Here is a 15,909-nt window from a genome sequence, read left to right as displayed (position 1 = left end):
TCTTTGTGTCTTCTTGAAATTGCAGCTTTTGATTTCTCTGATTAGACTGGCAAACAAAGGCAGATTTTAAAAGAGAAGAAAAACTACAAAGGAGGGATGATGATTAGAGTAATCTTAGGTTTCTGCAGCTCAAGGTTGAAAAATTTCCCTACTGAAATTGTAGGGAAATTTGATTAGAAATATATACAATTGGCCAGCAAGTCTGTTTGTCCAGGTATCCCTAATAGTTGGCGACCAGATTATATTCTCATCTATTATTTTAGTAATATGAAAATTCACTTCTGTAATTGTGTACCATGTGGTATGATACATAGCATTAAGTACTTCAGTCATGTTTTTTATAGTCACTTATTAATGGTAGTGCCATCGAGGTTGCCAAAATGTCTTCAGAGTCGATATCTAAGGATGCTGATTTTTATTCTGCGAAGTGCATTATTTATTCTGCAAAGTGCATTATTTATTCTGCAAAGTGCATTATTTATAATCACAACACTTCTCCCCCTTAGTTGAAGGAGAGTTTATGCAACCCCTTTTAAACTGCTACCTCTTGCATGTAGGGTGAGATCAGAAGGGACAAATGGTACCATTAACACAGTAAATTACAGTATTAACTGACATGACTGGAAGCAGAAAATACTGTATGTGAAATCTTGCCATCCTAATTTTGAAGTCACACATGCCTTAGATAAAGAAGAAAAATAATAATTTGCCCTTCCAGGTTCTTAGCTCAATGAAATGTTTGAACTCTCTGAGCTAGAGTCAGTTCGACGTGAACTTTAGTCAGTCTACTTTCAAATGCTTCTATTCAAGAGCAGAGAAAGCAGGCATTGAAAGCAGAAGAGGACTGCATTTGAGTCCCTGGGGTTCTGGGCAAGGAAAACTCACAATGTATACAATTGATCTTCCGTCCCAGGACTGACACTTCCACTGATCTCTCCATGATCGCCATTGTACCCTTTCCTCTTCTGTACACTGCTAGAAATAAGATCATCTCAGAGATAAAGCCACTTATTTGGGGTAGTTTGTATTGAAAATAAAGCTATATTCTGCTATTGGTGTCCTGCTGAGATAACTGTTTTTCAAGGTTTTAAAATAAAATATTTATCTTATTTAAAGGTAAATTTAATTGTTTTCATGGCAGCGTAAGCATAAAAGATAACACAAATAAAAAACTGGATGATAATATATAGTAATGCAGATGTACTTTTCAGGAACAAGCATTGGAAAAATCATGGACTTTGGGATCAGACAGCCTGGTTACAGCTTTAACTTTGCCATCTGTTGACAATGTGATATTGGGCACATTATTTAACGTATCTGGGCCTTGGTACAAGTCATCCTTTTCCTGTAAATTTATCCTGAAAATTAAATGAATATAGAACATAGAGCACACCTGGCAGTGTCTGGGACACAAAATACCCTCAACTCCATCACTACACTTTCCCTTCCCTTTTCATATCTCTTCCTCTTGCTAAACTTTAAAACTTTAAGTGCATAGAATGCCACATTTTAAGTGAATGACTAGAGGTTAGAAGGAGGTCAAATGGCTTTCAGCATAGTTTTAAAAATGTAATAGAAAAACATATTTGCAGACTGTAAAGAAAGAGTAATTAAGCTTTGACTGTTTAATATCATCTTCTTCCATTTGATTATTTCTCTCTTTCTGTAACTTCACCAAAAAGGCCAGGGAGAAGTTATTCTCATCTCTTTAACTTTCGCCATAATAGGGACATATATAGTACAGGTATCAGCCTTTTTTTTTTTAAAGTCCTAATGTTTAAATACATATTTTCTTAACTGGTTTGGTTTTACCTCTTTTACTTCATTTTTCTTCTGGTGCCTTCCACCAAGCAAATTAAATAGTCAAAAAGAAGAATCTGGAGAAAAAGTAGAGCCCTATACTGCGTAGATGCCCACGAAGTCCTAGAAGAAGGAAGTAAATTTTATAGCAGTAGAGTGGCATGAATAGGAACAGTCATCTCGTAATTATTTTAGAGTCTCTATTAACATAATTAAGCAGGATATAATACCGCGTACAGACACAGTTTACTCTCTCTTGCTTATTTTTGTTTACCCAGCTTGTCTACAGCCCTGCAGGAAGCCTTTTAAAACAAAACTATCAATTAATTCCCTTAGTACTGGGAAGATGAAAATGAGGGAGGCTAGCACATTATGGGTAGGTTCTCTGCACCAGGCTGAGGAGAGATACAAATGGGGTTAAAGAATTAACAGGAGTTTGATTGGGAAAAGAACTCCATTTGTTTCAGCTTTTGTAGGTCAGATCTTCCTCCGTGGCTTGTGTGTTCTGTATGTTATAGGTTAACAAATTATCTAATATACTAGTATTTTAAGTATATCAATATGTTCTGTGAATTTGGGTTTGTCTGTGCCATCGCTCCCCTCCATTACTGCGGATATTTGCGCCAAAATGAACATTATATTGAATTAAAAATATCATGAGCTGGCTATCGGTATGTAGGGTGGGACTCTTCTGATTCAGCAGAAATTGCCTTCCTATTCCAGAAAAAATAGATCAGTGCCATGTCAAGCCTGTTATATTATGGTTTTTGTATTTAAATAGTGAAAGTGGATTCACTATAGGGAAAAATGAATTTACAGCTAAGGCAGAAGAAAGGCATCTTCTATGGCACAGTGAAGGTATGACATTGCTCCCCGGAGTGAAAACTCACTGTCCTCTCAATGCTCAAGGACTTGCCTTTAGGGAAGTTATCCAATGTAATGAGAGGGTACTTAATTCCTTTTTGTGACTGTTAGTCTTGGGTTTCTGCTGAAAATTCTAATACTGTTGCACTTAGAGGACAATCTGTTTAGACTCATTCCTCAGCCTCTATCCACCGAAATCCAACTCAAGGATGACAGTTCGTTAGCATCGATTCCAAATAGCCTGCAAATGACACATTGGAGCCAGGGCAAAAGAAAAAAATAGATTTGGTATTTCAATTGAAATCTCTAATATTTTATATTTCCATTGTGATTCAGACTGCTTCTGTGCCAGTCAAGTTTCATTAATTTTTTAAAAATTTTGTTACTTTTTCTTTTACTTATTTAGAAGTACCCATTGATCATTATCATGTGAGTGCAGTTATAACTACTACATAAAACAGGGCCAGACTGGACTTGGGACTTACAGCTTTGGATCTTCAACCATCCAGCAAGGCGTACGTAGGTTGTTTTCATAATGAGAGTACACGCATTGATAACCATTATCTGGAATGGAAATGACGATGCCAGAATGTGACAGCACATTGTTAAACAAAGCAAGTATTTAGAATGTTTATGGTCAGACCATCGGTTTCTTTGTCCTTTTTTGAAACCCCCACATTTGAGAAAGACACATGTAAACAAATACTTGCTAAAATAGCTAGGAAAACTAACAATGCTTGGTGTTCATGCTGTTACAAATTACCCCACAAGTGAATGGGTGTGTGTGAGAGCAGAAGATAATTCTGTGCTTATTATTAATCCTATCCATCTTCCAGAATGATTTCTGGTTCTCCAAAGGTTGCAGTGCCAGATGTTTGGCCATACTGTGCTATCATGAATGAAATAGGGGACCTTGAAATGACTAAGCGTCTTGCTGGCCTCCCTTCCAGTTCACATCTGTAATGCCTTTACCTTTCTGTAACATTCTATAACAGTTACTTCTTTTTAACATAAACCTTTTATTGAAGTATAGCATTCATAAAGAAAATGTACAAATCATGAGTGGACACCTTTGTGAATTTTCTCAAAAAGAACACACTCAGGTAATCACCACTCAGACCAAGAAAAAGTAGTTGACTAGCATCATGAACCCTCTCTTGCCCCTGCCAATCATCACCTCATATCTTCTCCCTGGAGTATAGCTGTTCTGATTTCTGACCCATTAGATTAGTTTGACACATTTTTGAACTTTACATGAATGGGACAATATTCTCTGTGTTCGAGTCTGACTTCTTTTGGTCAATGTTGTTGTGTAGTGACTGTCCATTCATTTTCATTGCTATATAGTATTCCACTGTGGAATCTAGCACAATCTACTTATCCATTTATCCATTCCCCTGTTTATGGACAACTGTGTTGCATGGAAGCAGCAGAACATTGGACTCTCATAAATGCTATGATCATTCTTGTACACATGTTTTTTTTTTTTTGATTTTATGTATACATTTATTTGGGACATACCTAAGAGTGGCATTGTTAGTCATAGGTATAAATATATTCAGATTTGTTAGATACTGTTTTAAAATGTTAAAGTTTTTCACAATGGTTTTACCCATTTATACTGACAGTGAGTGACAATTCTAGTTTCTCATCAATGACTAGTACAGACTGTTCAGGCTATTTTTTTCTTTCTTTCCAAGAAATGAAACTAAATGCAGATGTTTTACAGTTAGTAATAACAGTAGTGCTAAGATCATGGTACTTTATAGAAATACCTACTAACTGCCTCTTGTCAGCATGGTCCTTTCCTTCAGTTTGTTAATAGTTAATAATCTTCAATTTTTCTCCTTGCTTACTGTCTCTTCTCCCTCCAATCCAAATAATTCTATCTATTTTCATCCAATTTATCTTTCTAAAGTGTATTTCTAAACATACTAATCTCTTACTCAAAAGCTTTAAGATTTCCAATTCCCTTCAAATAATAACTTCACAATACTACCAACTCCTTCCCCCAGAACTCAGCTGCCCTATATTTCAATCAAATGCAATTGCTCTGCACCAGTGTGCCCAGAACTTCCCCACAGCCAGTTATCTGTACACACATATCCTTTAATGGGGTCTTATCCTTCCCGCAACCCACACTTCTCTTCCCATATTACCCTACATGCCACTTCTCTCAAAAACCTTTATTCTTTATGCTTCCGCTCAGTCCTTCTGGCACTTTGTTCTGATGGCACTTAAATCACCCTCCCTTAATTTATTTAGCTTTAGATCTTAAGTTGTTCTGGTGCCATCCTACTTGATGGTAGGTAGGTTCATTCCTGGAGGAAAGAGGTGAAGCTTCACAGAGCGCTTTGCCTTTGGAAGGTGCCCAATAAATATTTGTGTAATTGAAGTAAATGTACAGAGTACGTATATGTTTTACTGAAACTTCCTGGATTTTTGGAACATAAATTTATCCTGTGAAGAGTGCCAGATTTTTCTGGGCCAAATAATGACAGCAGACTCTGGTTAAAAGAGATGAAGCAAAGTCAGCCAAAGAATCTGTTCAAAATCTGTTTGAGTGACACAATCCACCATGTCCCATGCTGCTCATTACACCTTAGGGATCTATATTTTCCATAGAAATTGATTTCTGCAAGGAGAAAGAAGGATTTGTGTCAGTTTACCAATTTGCTCTCATCCAAAATAATACCGATTTGTATTGGTTTATCTTCACAATTCCCTTGGCACAAATAACCTCCATTAGACAATGTCAACTGGAGTGACATTTAACATACTTAGGAGCCCTGCAGGCTAGCAAATAAGTGCAGCGGGATTTGCCAGACTATGTGAGGCATTGTTGGAGACAGTGTGGTATATCAGAAGGAGCGTTAGTTAAGAATCTGATAGACATGAATTGAAATGTTAATTGTTCCTCTTGTAAGCAGTGTGAGTTTGGGCAAATTACTTCATCTTCCTAAGTCTCAGCTTTGTCATCTATAAAATGGGGTGAGTAATATATAATTGTCGAGACTGCTGTGGAAATAAGGTAGCGACAGTGTACTCAAAGTGGCTAATACCATTGCTGGACCTCAGCTTGTCTTGCTTTTTCTGGGAGTCTTCCCTGGCCCTCCAACTATTTTAGGTCGCCTTATATTCTGTTTTCCTAGCACACTGTATTTTCACTTGAAAACTTTTATCAGAATTTATTTACACAGTGATTATTTAATTATTTGCTCTCTGTGATCTCTGTGAGAATGGTCCCATGTGATGAACAGCCACCTGTTACAACCAGTATTTATCATAATGCTTAACACAGTTCATGATCAAAAATGTTCATTATAATGAATATGTTAATAAGTGAATGATAATTTCCTTTTTTCACCTGTATACATGGTGAGAATATAGGGGAGAATGGCTGAAGTCCTTTTTTCAAACACAAAGCAGAATTTGCATATTCTAATGAGTCTGACCCCTTCATATAGCTTCCTATTTTGACACTATATGCATATTTTCATGACACTGATACAGCTCTAACAATTATTGAAGGGTCTCTTAAGGTCATACCATAAAACTTCAGTCCCCGTTATGCCCGTATCATCAAAAGTGGTGAACCTGTCTTTTAAGAGTAGATTTTACTTTTGAGAACTGGTGAATATAATTTGGGATCAACTGTAACAAATTAAGCAGTTTTATTTTTCACCTGAAACAAATTTTGACGAAGCATTAATAAAACTACTCTTCTATGGTCATAAATTTAAAGACTTATTCCAAAGACTTTCACATATGAGTAAGGAAAGACTCGATCTCTCGGAGTATACGTCGTGAAGGGAAGTGCTCTTCGGAAGGGCTGTTTGGTTTATTTGTGAAACACGCACACATGCACAGAAATACACACACAGACACGCATGCACCCAAGCAGATGCACATGCACAGTAACGGCAATCCCACTCCTGCCTCCTCTGAAAATTACACTCTTCTTTAAAGTCATGCTTGATATGAGTTCCATTTAAAACTCATTTCCCACAGATTTTTCTAAGGAGTATGACAAGAATAGTAAATGTCTCTCACTGAATAAAACACAATACACATTTAATAACATTACAGATAGCCTCTTCCCCGCCCTCCCGCTGGTCCTACACAGCTTCCTTAAGAATTGAATTTTATGTTAGAAATGTGATCTAAACAAGCTTTGTCCTTAAATTAATTTTGTATATAATACAGAGTAGGAAATTCTGGTTAGAATCACCCAACCAGTATAAATATACATATGATTTTTACAGTCTCTAAGTGAATTCCTGTGACACTGTGTTATTAGGATTACAGTTTGTATTTTTAAGATGGTCACCATAAGCTGAAAGTCAGAGAAATGTCAACACTGTCTGGAGCCTCTTCTGCAGTCCGTTTGTGCTGTATGTCCAAAAGGAATGTTTCTATAGTATAAATGCACAGTGCTCTCAGGTCAGTGGTATTCCACTGACAGCTATGTTTATAACTTTGGTGACAACTATAGTATGGAACCCGAACAGAACAAAGTGGGTTACAAAGGTGGGATCGAGGCAAGGGCAATGGAAGAAAGATGCTGGGAATTGGGGGCTGATGCGAAAGTTGTGTGCAGTCTGCCGTAAAGTTCTTCCCTCTCCTCAAGGAAGCTTATTTCCTAGATGCGGTCATTGGCAACCCCTAGGATTATGGGGTTTGATTTGCAGAGTGATTTCCGAATAACTGGGTGCCTTACCCAATTAAACGTCTCTCTTGGCAAATTTAAGTTAGGTGAGGACTGAACTATGATTTGTGTTAATTAATCCTCAAAAGAAGATATCACTCTGGGCCTCTGAGCAGTTAACTACCATCTTTGAAAGAACACGCTGAGGAGTGTCTTGCTTAGGCTTCCTCTGCCGGGTGAAGTTTGGAGAAAAATGACATTCTACTGGGTTTCCTTTTTGTTTACCTGAACTTATTTATTTTACCTTTTTTTAAAAGCAAGCACATTGGCTGAGACATTTAAAATACAAAATGGTAATTAAGACTGTTTGAGGCAGCTCCAGCTGGCTTTGGAATAGCTCCCAATAGGTAGGCTGACATTTCCGCCCTCTGAGAATCCCTGCTCGGCTGCAGCTTAGAGCAGCCAACCTTGATTTCACCCACCATTTGATTAAACAACAGAGAAACTGCACATAGTAAAAGTCACTTCTCCTGGGCCAGCTTAAACTGACAGCAAATGCAAGACAAGAAAGTGACAGAAAAGGGGATTATGAATCAGTACAAAAGCAACTTATCAAGTGGCATTCCTCAGAGTGAGCGTCTAGGTGGTCAGTCAGCCTTCCAAAGGTGGAAATGGCAGAGTATCTGGAGGGCCATTTGGAGCACAGCTTAATTTCCATGTAGAATCATGCCCAAGTAAGGACTGAGATAAACAGCCACCTGTCTGCCGAGCTTTAGGTAGGTACAGTTTGCATGGTGACTGCAAGCCCGAGGCATTCGTGGGACGAGATGACAAAATACTATGTAAGAAATGGTTTCTGCCTCCTGGGATTTACAAGGTATTTGAGAAGACAAAAATTGTTCACCTAGAGCTACTAAATAAACTTGACAGGTGATGTATGATTAACTATCAAAGGGAGTATGTCTGTACATATATATTTATGCCTATACAAAAATGAGCATATATTTAATACATATTAAAATGAGTGTGTGTGTTTGTGCGTGTGTGTATACATATATGCCTATCCCATATCTGTAGGGAATAAATAAGAAATGGATAATGACCCTGGGGAGTAATATTTTGTTAAATCTACCACTGTCTAGCTAAGTGTAGACAAAGAGCAACTTCTGGAATCTCTGTTTTCTTTCCTGTATGATTGATGGGGCCTTGCCCTATGAGTCCTCTAAGGTCTGTTCCAGGTTACACAGGCATGTGAAACATCAAATTTGTGATTGAGGGGATGTTATTGAATTTGGAGAGGTCCAGAATGTCATAGGGAAAGTGGGAAGATTGCCTGGAGTTTAGGAGAGTAGCCTCTACTGGATCTTGACTTTGGATTAAGTGTCTAGAGTCCAGGGATTTAGGGCCAGTTTTCCTGCAAGATAGTCTAATGACAATAGCAGATCACTTTCCCTTTCTGGATTTCAATTTGCCCACCTGTAAGATGAGAGCTTTGGACACGGCCATCTCTACATGTGTTCTGTCTCCTGTGATGCTTTGATTGGGCGTGTCAGTTCCCATTTATCTTACCTGCATCCTCCTCACTGCAGTGGAAGCCTCTAGCAGTGCCTCCTCTTCACTGCATACCGCCAGGCTGAGGCCAGCTTCAGGGCCTTTATTGTACAGTAAGTTTTCTAGAGATCAAGTGCTGGGCTTGCCTCTTCCTTATTACCCAGCTATTTACGCACGTCCTGTTTCTCATTTCCATTAGTGATCTTTCCTTCTTGTTACTTTATTTGTTCTTCATTTCTCTACAACTAATGTCTCCCTTAGACTTATTTTCTTTTTCTTTCATACCATTTTTTTCCTCTAAAGTCTTCTCAAAGGAGTAAAGGATATAATATTTAAAATATTTTAGAATATTAATTATAAAGCATGACAGTAACAGTAACTCCTTTTTCATCTTTGTCTATGTGGGTAAATATCTCAACACACATTGGTGAATACTGCACATTAGATGTGAACTGCTGGAAAGATGATCCTTCATGCCAATAAACAGCCTTCCTAAATGTACTAACCACAGGTTGGTATTTATAAATACTACACAGTATTTAATTAACCTATTCATACTTGAAACTGGCACGTTCCATAAACAATTTGGCTGTATTAGTACAAGATGTTTAAGGAACTTTGTGCTAATTATATTGCACATCTATGAAGGCTAAAGCAGCTGAAATCTTTGCTTTTACATATAATATCCTTCCTTTGTTGTATGATGATTACATAGAAAATATAGATTGGTCATATAGTTCTCTCCATTGTGGAAAGGAAATTTTCTTTTTTTTTTAATATTTTAAGTCACATGGCATATTTCTGGAGAGTCAACATAGCATTTGCAGTCAACAGCCATGGAAAACCATGCCTTTTGATTTCCTTAAATCTGCCTTCCATCATTCTTATTGCCTTGATTTGCTCCCATCACTCATTTTGTTACCCTGGCCACATCCAGAGACTTTTGTCTCTATTTCTGGACGTCATGGCCTTTCCTTTCATTAGATTCTTCTTCTTGATTCTTTCCTTACCCTGGTGTATACATACTCCCCAGCTCTTTGTCATATTGTATCAGCACCTTTAAATTTTCTTGTGCTGACTTTCTCTCCTTCACCACTAACTGGGAAATCTCTGAATCATCTATTAATCTGACAGTCAGTCTATTAATTTATTGATCTACCTATTCAACATGCATTCATCCATTCATCCATCCATCTATCCATCTACACATCCAGTAAACTTATCCATTCAAAATTAAAACTGTAATTTTTATGTTGGTGGTTCCCAAATATTCCACTAATCTTGTATCATCCTTTCTCTGTAAGATATAATCACTAGGAAGCTTGTGTAATTTTTAAATCTTACTGTGCCTAAAACCAAATTTAATTTTCATTTAAATAACTTAATCAGATATCAATTGCACATCATTTTTAAAAGAGGATTTGAGATGGTTTTATAGATGTACATACAATACCATCGTAGTTGCCATTGGAGCAAATTGGTCAACCTGAATGGAGAGCAATTTAGCAGTAGTTATCAAAAACACAAATGCACATATCCATCATCCATAAATTCCTCTTCTAAGAATCTGTCCTAGGAATATACTTACACATGTGCTAAATGATATAAATGTACTCCCCTGGTATTTTCTGTAATGGCATTGAAACCAACTTAAACATGCTACAGTAGAAGATTGGTTAAAAAATCATTTTCATCCATAGTGGGGTATCATTCAGCCATGGAAAATATTGAAGAGGCCACATACTGATATGGAACAACCTTCAACGTGGATTAAGTAAATTGGGAATCATATGTAACACTTTGGGGAGAGGAGAGAAGGGCCAGGTAGTTAGACAGGCAGATCATAAATAATTTTATTGATCTTTATGAGTTTACCTTTATGTCCCCTGAGATACTATGTATCTCTAGGAAGATTTTCAGGGAACTGATTGTTTCGGTTGAGTTCAGGAGAGACCTGGATGACTGCAAGGCAGAGGTGAGAAGGAGACTTCTGACCGTATACCCTTCTGACCTATTAGATTTTGATTCATGCAGCTGTACCATTTCTTCAAAGACTAGTAATGGAAATAAATAAATGATACCACAGAAATAGGAAAAGGAATTGGAACAATGGGAAATAAATGTAGAAAAATATGCCATGATAATAATATAAAGACAGTGGTGAGGCCAATACACAAAATTTTGACGTTCTCCTTTTCTTTAAATTAATTAATTAACTTATTTACTTATTTATTTTATACCTTATTCTTAGTTCTGTCTTATTTTCTCTTAGGCAGACTAGACACTTTGAGTTTGATGCCTTGTATGATACATAGTTTCCATTTTTAAAAAAAGCACAGGTAAGGTCTAGACACACAAAAGCCCTTGCAAATGATGTGCTGTGTAAGGTTTTGTACCAGACCCTCAAAAAATGCCTAAAATGCACGAAATTCTCAAATTCACGGGGCTAATTCTTATAAAGCCTCTCAAAATAGTCCAAAAGCATAATGCCCAGTTCAATTCAATAAAGCAAATCTTTGAGATGCTACAAAATGGGATACAGATTCACAATTCAGTAATAATTTTGAGTAACACAAGGAGAAATTTAGAAATGTTTTTCAAATTGTGGATTAACACCCTTTAGTGAGTCTTAAAGTTAACTTAGTGAGTCACAACCAGTACCTTAGAAAAAAGAAGGAACTAGAAAAGCAAGTAATATAAAAGACTATCAGGTTTCATGGCATTCAGTGAGGGAGTCTTCATGAAATGTGTGTGTGCATACATGTGTATATGAATGTCTGCATATGTGATGATTATGTAGGGTTTTTTCCTTATTGTGAGCTACAGAAACATCTGAAAGTGACTGATTTAGAGAGAGAGGAGTGCATTGCATATTTTTTCAGGTTTTTATGTATAGAAATGAATAGACAATTTGAGGTTTGTAGGCCAATAATAGCAGCATGTATTGAACACATATTATCTTAAATAGACCTTATGTTATGCATTTCACAGACAAGATCTAATTTATTTTTACAATAGTACCATGGGATAAGAGCTATGAGTGGTAACAACTATTTTGCAATTCGAAAAGCTCAGGATAAGAGAATCTCAGTAACTTGCCAAAATTCTCAAAGTTTGCACTTGGAAGAGTCAACTCAAGCCTAGGTAAGCTGACTTGTTTTGAACTGTTATCCTATAAAGTTTTTAGTGCAGGCGTATTCTGCATAATGCATTAAGGGCCAGTTTTAATGTTTTTTTAAAATTATTTGCAATTTTTAAAAAGTTTTTTTGGGGGGCGGTGGGAGGTAATTAGGTTTGTTTGTTTATTTATTTAATAGAGGTACTGGGGATTGAACCAAGGACCTTGTGAAAACAAAGCATTCATTCTACCACTGAGCTATACCTTCCCCTCCCCAGTGTTGTAAACTTTGTCGCTTATACTAGTGTTTGAGGCCTCTACTGATTCTTGCCCTGCAGTGTTCAGATCACCCCTTCCCAGCAAGAGTTCATGGTGCTAATTTCGTGTTTGAACTACCGAGGATTCTTTTTCTCCAGCCTCTCTCTCTTCTGATCCAGCTCGAGTGTTAACAACAGAGTGTCTTTCTCTGAAGTCATTGTCATGTTGTCACTCCCTTGTAATAGCATCAAATGTCTTAATTGCCCTTTTATCAAATCAAAATGCCATGGGAAAGTTGCTTAATTTCCTTGCACGCAGTTTGCTCCTCTGTAAACAAGGATGATGCTATTTTACAGTGTTGAAAGGATCAGAAGAGATACTGTGAAAACAGTGACTATACTGCCTGGGAAATGGTACGGCCCCAGCAAATGGGAACTATTTTTACTAATAGAATTGAATATAATGTATATTCAATAATAATTTATTTGACAAGTATTTAGGTACCAAATTCTTAGTGATTAGGGACCTATTCTTAGAGGTTTATTAGCCTAAATGTGCTTCGAGACAGGCCCTCTACACCTTTCTCCTTCTTCCTACCTTTTTTGGTTTTCATCTCCAAATCTATTAGCTAACCTCCCAGTCTGAATTTATAATTCTTGACTTTGATCTTTGAAATGTGTAGTCTGGCCTGTTCTCTTCACTCTGAGGCATGGTTCACTTTATGTAAAATTCTACCCAGAACTCAAGGCCTTCACAAAACTTCCCAGTTAATAACAATTCCTCCAGTAATCATAGCAGTTTCACTGCATATGCCTGTGTGTAGTTGGGCTTAGCTCTAATTTTATCCCCACATGCTGAAAGCCATGAAAGTATCCCATGTGCCATACAGTTCACAGAAGATTACCCAGCTCTTAAATGAGATTTGAAGTTCCCAGAGAAGGGTCATGTTTATTAGTTATTTATACCTTTTTTATGGGATTCTATCCAGTTTTCTGTACAGCCAAGCTATCCTTCATAATTTTCAAGCCCTTTGGTATTTTTGTAATGTTCCTTCTTGAGAAGTTTACAAACGATATCACAAAATCCCATTTCCCTTATGGACCACCAACAAGGACTCTAATTTTATTTTCAGATGATATATTCTTATATTCTTCCTTGAACTCCTTTACCACTTTATACCACCCTAAAAATTATGCTTTTTTCCCCTTCTCTTGCAAGGGAATGACATAAAATAGCATGACATTTTTATTGATTGTATTGATATATAGTCTAATTTTCATTATTTGGTATTTTGTGATCACTTGAAGAAGCTGGGCCAAAAGGTTGTGTTGGCAGCATCAATCTCAAGAGGCTTCAGTAATATTATCTTGGCTCAGAAAGAATATCATGTTTATTGATTATTTCTCTAAGCAAAAGAAAGTCTTTATTGAATAGTGTACGCTTTCAATGTTGCATTTCATATTTGTAGGATAAAACAGGTTCTATGCAAAATAAATCTGGCAAGATCAGCTTGGCCCTGTCCTGTTCCATAAACCTCAGCTCATGTAAAGCTACCAGATTGATTTTTCAATATTCAGTTTCTCAGTGGAGCAAATAGTTAAGACATGCATTAGCCTTTCTCTTAAAAAAAAAAAAAAGGCATTCGTGTTTGCCTCTTCACACATGATATTGGCTAGATACTCAGTTTGCTTCAGATTTTCCCCATCTTTTCCATGTCCCTGCATTATCTCCAAAGTCAGTGAGAGTTTAGTGCATGGAAGAGTCACAGCAGTCTAGATTAGAACCCAAATCTATTTGATAAAAAAAAAATGTCCAAGCAAGGTATTTTTTTAAACTATGAGGCTTAATTTTACCACCTTCTCTCAGGCAGCACTCCCCTTGAGATCAGTGGGAAGGTGGCTCAATTGAAGAGTGTAAAATCCAATCCAACCAGCATGTGGAAATAACTTTACCTGTTATCCCTGCACTGACACTGAAGTCTAGCTCCTTCCAGTCTGGATGAGGACACATACCAACATTGCACAACAGGTGAAGGAAAGAAACAGTACTATTTTCACTTGTTGTTCAGTATGTTTTGTACTTTGGGCTGTAACGTGCCCAGGGAGGTTTGTTCCTTCTCAACACAATATAAAATCGAAAATAAATATGTTGGAATGCAATTTGCTAAAGGCAAAATGTACTGTTAGAATGCATTATTCTAGCATTATCATTTATATGTAGTTTATATGTAATATCTTAGACTATTTTAGGTGCAGCCGATTTGTACATTTAAATTCAAAAGCAGTAATTATTTTCTGTTCAAGACTAAGAAATTCTGCAGCAGCCACTGATGATTCCACAATTTTTTGCATATTTATAAATATATATATATTTCAGTATATTTTAAAAGGTCCATCGCCTTACAGTGGGAGAACACCCCAGGCAGGAAGGAACCAGTGATCACAGCTGTCTTGTCTCTCCTCCAGGGGTTTCCCTTCTCTGTCTGTTTCAGCCTCAGCCTCATCAGCTGCTGGGGAAGGGAGGGAAGGGGAGTGAATGCTACCCAGCTGAGATGGCAGCTGCTGTCACCTCGCCTGTGCCCTCCAGCTTTCTAATCACAAGGTGGAAGATTTTCAAGGGGAAGTTTACTTAAAAAAAAAAAAAAAAGTAGAAGGGAAACAAAACAAAGCCCCGAGTTAAAGAAATAAACATAAAGAAACAGACATATTTTCCAGAGAAAAGCTCATTTAAGTCCTGAAGTCTGTCCACAGAGTGGCACTGCTGGTGGTGACCTGGGCACAAGAAGCCACGCCTCTGTCTGCACTGAGGTTTCTCTCTGACCAGCTGCATAGACTTTATCTCTAAGTCCTTTTCTCTTGACCTCTGTTTGATCTGGAATGTTTCTGAGAACCCTCTTGGTCCTATGCTTTTTTTTTTCCCCCTAACATGGGGACCTTGAATATTCTGCATTAACTCAAAGAATTTAAGTTACTTCCACTTGCTTTTACTTTCTCCTTAGATACCCAGCAGCTCCTGTGGGTCTTGGCTCAGAAGGAGAAGAGAACAATCCTTTCTGGTCCACAGTGCTTTCTCCCTAGGCTTTATGAAATTGAGTGTGGGACTAGCCTTTATTTTGCCAGATAATCTCAGAGTGCCTCAAATTCTTGAATTGTTTTTGACTCACTTAGGATTTCCTGTCCAGTTCTTCTGAAGCAAGTTTACGATCCGATAGGTAAATTGGGTTTAATCCATAGCATCAACTCCGTTTCCTCATCTGAGCTTGTCAGCAGTCACCTGACTTTATTGTCGGGAATCACAGTCCTAGCTTCTGTCATAGCTGCTTCTTATATCGAAATTTGTACAAACTCTTGGGTCATTTGTCAAGGTCTTTATTCTTTCCTGAGAAATGCTTCTGACTGTGACCACTGGCAGATTCTCTCAGTGGCCCATTTAAGCCTCTCTCCTAGAGGTGACTCACTATAATTCATAGCTTTAAAAAGAACAAATAAGAAAGAGTGTGACTCTAAAACTCATCTTTTCTTTTTAGATTAAATTGTAACCTGGTGAAACATGAGACTTAGAAAGTGGAAAACTCAATGCAAATGTGAAATGTAGATTTTATAAGGCAATTAATTACAGTTATAGACAGATTCTGACACACAGAATAGAATCTCACCCTAAGTACATGGGC

At 37.3% G+C, this 15,909-nt stretch overlaps 2 long non-coding RNA genes across 2 annotated transcripts in view; both read left to right on the top strand.

Annotated features, from left to right (window-relative positions):
- LOC116666611 overlaps positions 1 to 15,909 on the top strand; it is a 1,176,059-nt gene that overhangs the window by 895,825 nt on the left and 264,325 nt on the right. The window lies entirely within an intron of this gene.
- Positions 5,324 to 12,615, top strand: LOC116666610. Its single transcript, XR_004323552.1, has 3 exons — positions 5,324 to 5,706; positions 6,687 to 6,688; positions 12,605 to 12,615. It is a non-coding gene; the product is annotated as an uncharacterized LOC116666610 (long non-coding RNA).

Source organism: Camelus ferus, chromosome 1 (assembly GCF_009834535.1).
Source record: "Camelus ferus isolate YT-003-E chromosome 1, BCGSAC_Cfer_1.0, whole genome shotgun sequence".
NCBI classification, from domain to species: domain Eukaryota; kingdom Metazoa; phylum Chordata; class Mammalia; order Artiodactyla; family Camelidae; genus Camelus; species Camelus ferus.
Note: the sequence above shows the minus strand (reverse complement) of the source record. Positions and strands in the feature narration are given on the sequence as shown.